The 6,048-nt window shown below is 42.1% G+C and overlaps 1 long non-coding RNA gene across 1 annotated transcript; it reads left to right on the top strand.

Moving 5' to 3' along the window:
* The first annotated feature begins 1,043 nt into the window (after window positions 1-1,043).
* LOC146451413 (uncharacterized) lies at window positions 1,044-5,783 on the top strand. Its single transcript, XR_014860036.1, has 3 exons — window positions 1,044-1,568; window positions 4,960-5,012; window positions 5,304-5,783. It is a non-coding gene; the product is annotated as an uncharacterized LOC146451413 (long non-coding RNA).
* The last annotated feature ends 265 nt before the right edge of the window (window positions 5,784-6,048 follow it).

Below are 6,048 nucleotides of genomic sequence, written 5' to 3' on the forward strand. Positions count from 1 at the left end.
CGTTGCTTCGACGAGTCCGCAGGATCCAGTTATAAAAATATCAGTTATCTTCCCATTTACGGGTTTCTGACACCGGCCTTATATATCTCCTAGCCTTTTTACACGTCAGGTAAAAGAGATTTAGATCATTAGCAGATACTACTGGATAGATGTAGTCACATCACTTCGTAATGAGGTCGGCGAAGACGAATACTTCTTTGAAGGAACAGTTACGGTAAGCCTGAAAAAGAATATTCAGCAATTGAGCAATGAAAACAGGTAAATCCAAACCGCTAAATCTCCTGTGCTAAAGCAAAACCAGCTTGACTGTGGTTATGGCTGAAGTGGCTTTTGTGTCTTGCATATGAGAGGCGATACGACAACACGGTCAACACGTTTTCAAATGTTTGGCCATGCAACAAGGCCAAGGACGATATATTATGTCGGGATTATGTCCCCTTCAAACAAACTGAATTGACGGCGAGAGTTCATCTGAAGGGTTTGTCTCAGCTTAGAACTGAGGATGGCATAGAAATACCACAACCATGTCAGAAGCAGGAAATTAATATAAAACCTTATGCGCGCGATTTGAATGGCAAGTAATAACGGCCTCGGTAAACCCACGAAACACAAATTAACAAAAATTGACTTGAGAAATTTTCTCTATCGCTTGGGTACATCAAGTGCGATTTACGAGTGCTACCTTTGCAAGATAGAGTACGTTTATATAATGAAAAGAAACTTTATAATTACCTTGAGTTCGGCGTGAAAGGCCAGCGCAAGACTAACTGTAACAGCACTTTGTCATCAGCTATGATAAATGCCGCGCGCCCTAAATGTTTATAGTTCAGTGTGCAGTCTCATCGAGGCAATACTTTTAACGCATAAGCTTTTCCATAGAACAACTTGAAACTTTCCTGCCTTTTTTTCGAATGGAGTCAACACCAAAACGGAGAATATAAAACTAAGTCGAGCCGGCTAAGGATAATTTTAACTGAAACACGAGAAGATTGTCTTAAACCGGTCAAGATTACGGTTGTGTGTCAAAGCACGTGATCGATGTAGAGTCACGTAGCTTGCATACAAACTCTCCAAATTGTCTCAAAAGATCTTTAAGGGCCCACCAGTTATTTCACTTGACTAGGTATAGTGCTCTTCTCCGGTTTGGCACAGCTATTATCCTTTTATTTGAAACTAAGAGGCAAAACAAATGTCACAGAACCTTGCGTGACTCATAAACTTACACAAAGAACTCGTTGTTAACGTGACATTGTTGCGGTCAGATTGTGCTATTACAAAGGCCATTCATTCACTTTTGCGTGGCCGTTACGTTTTGAACCCGGGGTTTTGACCCGCGTTAACATCGTCTCAACTATTTCAAATTGAAGTTTCCCTTAGTATGGAATTCAACGAAAAAGCGAAAGCGAGAGAAGGCGATTATTTGAAGATAGATGGGCAGATATGGGTACAAGCATGGAGCCGTCGTGTACGCTGACAAAAGTCTACGATACCATACCGACAGCAGCCTTCAGATTCAAAAATTATACGGGAATACGTTGCGAGCGGGCAAAATGGCTATGCCTCCTCTGGTATGTACATTTTCTTTTGAAGTTGGAAAGAATATTCAGTTGCGTTTGCCATTTTTTTAAATAGCTTCACACAGATTCTAGATGATTTGATGAAATCCCAGGTTGAAATGAATTAACTGTACAGGAGACTAAGCTGGACACTAAGCAGTTTAGTCTTGTGCCTGTTATTCCTACTACCGATCTTAAAAAAATTGTTACATTCCGCTTTGGTTTTACGCTGTGTCTAGATGTTTGGTAGCCGAACAGGATTTTCAATTACTCCGTGTCGAGAAGTCCGATAATTTCTCAATTTCGGGTCTATGTACGCGAAATACGATTTACACAAAGGCATCATTGCTCGCATTGCTAAGAAGTTGTCGATTACAGTCCTTGATTTGTTGGATCGATTTCTCTCACCGCTCCGCACTCTATGCAAATCTCAGCAACATCTGGTTTGGAAATTATTTGCATGAACTGCTGGACAGCATTTTCAAAACACTCCGTGTCCGGCAGTCCGATAATTTCTCAGTTTCGGGTTTATTTACGCAAAATAGTTGAGTAATTGTGATACAAAGCCATCTTTGTTTGCATCGCTAAGTCCGTCGTCACTGATTTATTTGTGTCAATTTCTCTGACCGCTCCGCACTCTATGCAAATCTCGGCATCATCAGACTTGAAATTATTTAACTGTTTAGTCGGGGACTACCAGACAGGATTTTCAAAATACTCCGTGTCCGGCAGTCTAATATAGGGACCTCTGGCAACTCAGATTTGCGACGGCTACGGCCACGGGAAGTCGGTTTTACTTGCGGTAGACGTTTTACATTTTGACTGGCAGCCGTCCTCTCTCCGCGCGGACGTGAGAACAGCAAGGTTCACGTTGTCTACAAAACGTGAGTACATTTATTTCTTCCATACAGCAACTGAGTAGAAGATGAGTAAGTTGAGAAACTATCTTCCATTTCTCAATTATTTCGTTTTCGAAAGCTTAAACACAAATCATGCAACATGAAATTAAAATTTGATATTGCTTTTACGCTAAACAAGATGCCTGCTACACTGTCATTACGCGTGATGCTGGGGCTGATTCATTTATTCCAACTGTATGCTTTGCCGATTGATAAGACTATCCTTGCTAATGGAATAGTCTAAGTCACGACGATCGCGTTACGTTGTTTCCCTTGTGTTACGCGACTCAGACTATCACCGGAAATTTTAGCCTCCCACGCAGACGTTCTTAGGGCAGGAACGCGTGACGAACCCCAAAGAACGTCTGCGTGGGAAGCTACGGAAGATTTGTGAAATTCCATTACGATAACGTAAGCTTCTCAATGACCTCTTTTCAGTCTCGCGTCGTGGTCTAAGACTGTCAAACAAAGCACGATTCCTTCGCCAGGAACTCACCAATTTCCACCGTTTTACGTGTCGGGTGCTTCTTAGAGGTTATTCTTTCGATTTACCGCTTCAAAATGGTGAGATTTCCGTTTGAAAACGGCACACTTGAGTCCAGAACATGTTAAAACAATATGGCGCGACTATTTAATCCGTCATTAATAAATATATCAAATGATGCATTGACGTCACACAGGTAGGGGTGAGTAGGTCCCCTCTCTCACGATATAAGCGACAAGAATGGATTTTGATTGGCCTGCCTTTGTTGAAGACAATCAGAACAATACATCCCGAGTAGGAGAGGGGAGAGTTTAATGAATAAATAAATGTACCGATTTGTAGCTACTACGAAGAAAAAAAAAAGAAATCGACCCGTTTTAAGACACGGTATGCCCCCTCAGGGCATCCCGCGTAATTAATGTACCGATTTGTAGCTACTACGAAGAAGAAACAAGATGCCTGCTATGTTCGCATTACGCGTGATGGTAAGGCTGATTCTTTTATTCCAACTGTATGCTTCGCCGATTGATAAAACAATCCTTCCTAATGGAATAGTTTGAGTCACGACGATCGCGTTACGTTGTTTCCTTTGTGTTACGCGACTCAGACTATCACCGGAAATTTTAGCCTCCCACGCAGACGTTCTTAGGGCAGGAACGCGTGACGAACCCCTAAGATAAAGAACGTCTGCGTGGGAGGCTATGGAAATTTGTGAAATTCCATTGCGATCACGTAAGTTTCTCAATGACCTCTTTTCTGTCTGCGATCGCGTCGTGGTCTAAGACTGTCAAACAAAGCACGATTCCTTCGCTAAGAACTCACCAATTTCCACCGTTTTACGTGTCGGGTGCTTCTTAGAAGTTATTCTTTCGATTTACCGCTTCAAAATGGTGAGATTTCCGTTTGAAAACGGCACACTTGAGTCCAGAACATGTTAAAACGATATGGCGCGACAATTTAATTTGTCTTTAATAAATATATCAAATGATGCATTGACGTCACACAGGTAGGGGTGAGTGGGTCCCCTCCCTCGCGATATAAGCGACAAGAATGGATTTTGATTGGCCTGCTGTTGTTGAAGACAATCAGAACAATACAACCCGAGTAGGAGAGGGGAGAGTTTAATGAATAAATTAATGATCCGATTTATAGCTACGACGAAGAACAAGATGCCTGCTATACTGGCATTACGCGTGATGCTGGGGCTGATTCATTTATTCCAACTGTATGCTTCGCCGATTGATTAAACTATCCTTGCTGATGGAATAGTTTGAGTCACGACGATCGCGTTACGTTGTTTCCGTTGTGTTACGCTACTCCGTGTTTCAAGGGAAATTGCGGGAATTCCATTGCGATAACGTAAGCTTCTCAATGACCTCTTTTCAGTCTCGCGTTGTGGTCTAAGACTGTCAAACAAAGCACGATTCCTTCGCCAGGAATTTACCAATTTCCACCGTTTTAAATGTCGAATGCTTCTTAGAAGTTATTCTTTCGATTTGCCGCTTCAAAATGGTGAAATTTCCGTTTGAAAACGGCACACTTGAGTCCAGAACATGTTAACAATATGGCGCCAAATTTAATCTGTTTTTTATAAATAGATCAAATGATGCGTTGACGTCACACAGGTAGGGGTGAGTGGGTCCCCTCCCTCGCGATGTAAGCGACAAGAATGGATTTTGATTGGGCTGCTTCTGTTGAAGACAATCAGAACAATACACCCCGAGTAGGAGAGGAGTGAGTTTAATGAATAAATTAATGTACCGATTTGTAGCTACGAGGAAGAAAAAAAAAAAAAGAGAAAAAAAAAAAAAAGAAATCGACCCGTTTTTAGACACGGTATGCCCCTTCAGGGCATCCCGCGTAAAAAGAAATCGTCCCGTTTTTAGACACGGTATGCCCCCTCAGGGCATCCCGCGTAAAAAACAAAAAAAAGAAATCGACCCGTTTTAAGACACGGTATGCCCCCTCAGGGCATCCCGCGTAATAATCGGTGTGTAAAAACTGTTCGTCTTACTTTCAGGTTTACGGCAATGGCACGCTGGGCGCGAGCGAAGGCAAACAGCTTGCATAAAAGTAAGTTCATTCACGAGTAAGTTTACGCAAAATCTGGTAAAATACCTAGATAAATCCTATCTTTAAGAAGATATATGAGTTTCTAGGTGAGTAGCTGGTGTGGCTTTGAGTAACAATCACAAAGTGAAATGATGTTGAGCAGAAAAGCTCGGTGGAGTCAAGCAGCTGGCTGCAATTTCACTGAACTCTCGGCTTTGCAAGAACGAAAGCTCAGCACTGAAATCAGCACTCAAATGTGCGTCAGCAACATGTATTGTTTCCTCACTCCTGTTTTATTCTTTATTTATATAGAGCGCCGATGGGGTGGACCGACCAACACGAAGTGTTGATGCTCAGAGAAATGATTGTCAGCGATGTATCTTCCTTCAAGAAAGGAAGCGTCAGCCGAAGGAATGCGTGGAATTTGAGTCAGATCTAGACTCGCCACAGAGATAAGAGAGTAGGTAGGGAACGATGGGACATTGCCTCGACGAAAATTCAACTCGGAACTCTGCTTTTAATACATTCGGCTCAATCGATGTCATCGAGATTGAACGGGTCGCGTTGATGGTGGTTAAAATATGGATTTTTAGATTGATAAGCGTCACAAAGAATCAGAAACGACATTGTTTACATAACCAAGTTTAACAGCAATTCTAGTATGCTTTTAAATGAGTTCCTTTTTCAGGCCTTTCGGTTTTGCTTTCAAGTGATGAAGACGTTGCTGTCGCCGGCGAAAACCTAAAGGTTTTTATTTCGGCGGGAAAAACGCAGACTCCACCCCAGTCTTAATCGGTCCAAACGCTATTGTCGCCTTTAAAAATCAAATGCTTAATCGATTTACACGAAATAGTCGATTTATCCAATGCTATCTTTGTTTAGATCGCGAAGACGTTGCTGATTACAGTCCTCCATTTGTTGTGTCAAGTGATTTCATAGCATGTCCAAGCTCGCAGAATGATCGGCCGCCAAGGACGTTGGTTTTCTGAATCGCAAACCAGAACAAAGATAGCAAACGACCTGAGAAATTATTAGACTGCCGGACACGGAGTATTTT

This window comes from Pavona decussata, unplaced genomic scaffold (assembly GCF_977016875.1).
Source record: "Pavona decussata unplaced genomic scaffold, jaPavDecu1.1 SCAFFOLD_389, whole genome shotgun sequence".
NCBI classification, from domain to species: Eukaryota; Metazoa; Cnidaria; class Anthozoa; order Scleractinia; family Agariciidae; genus Pavona; species Pavona decussata.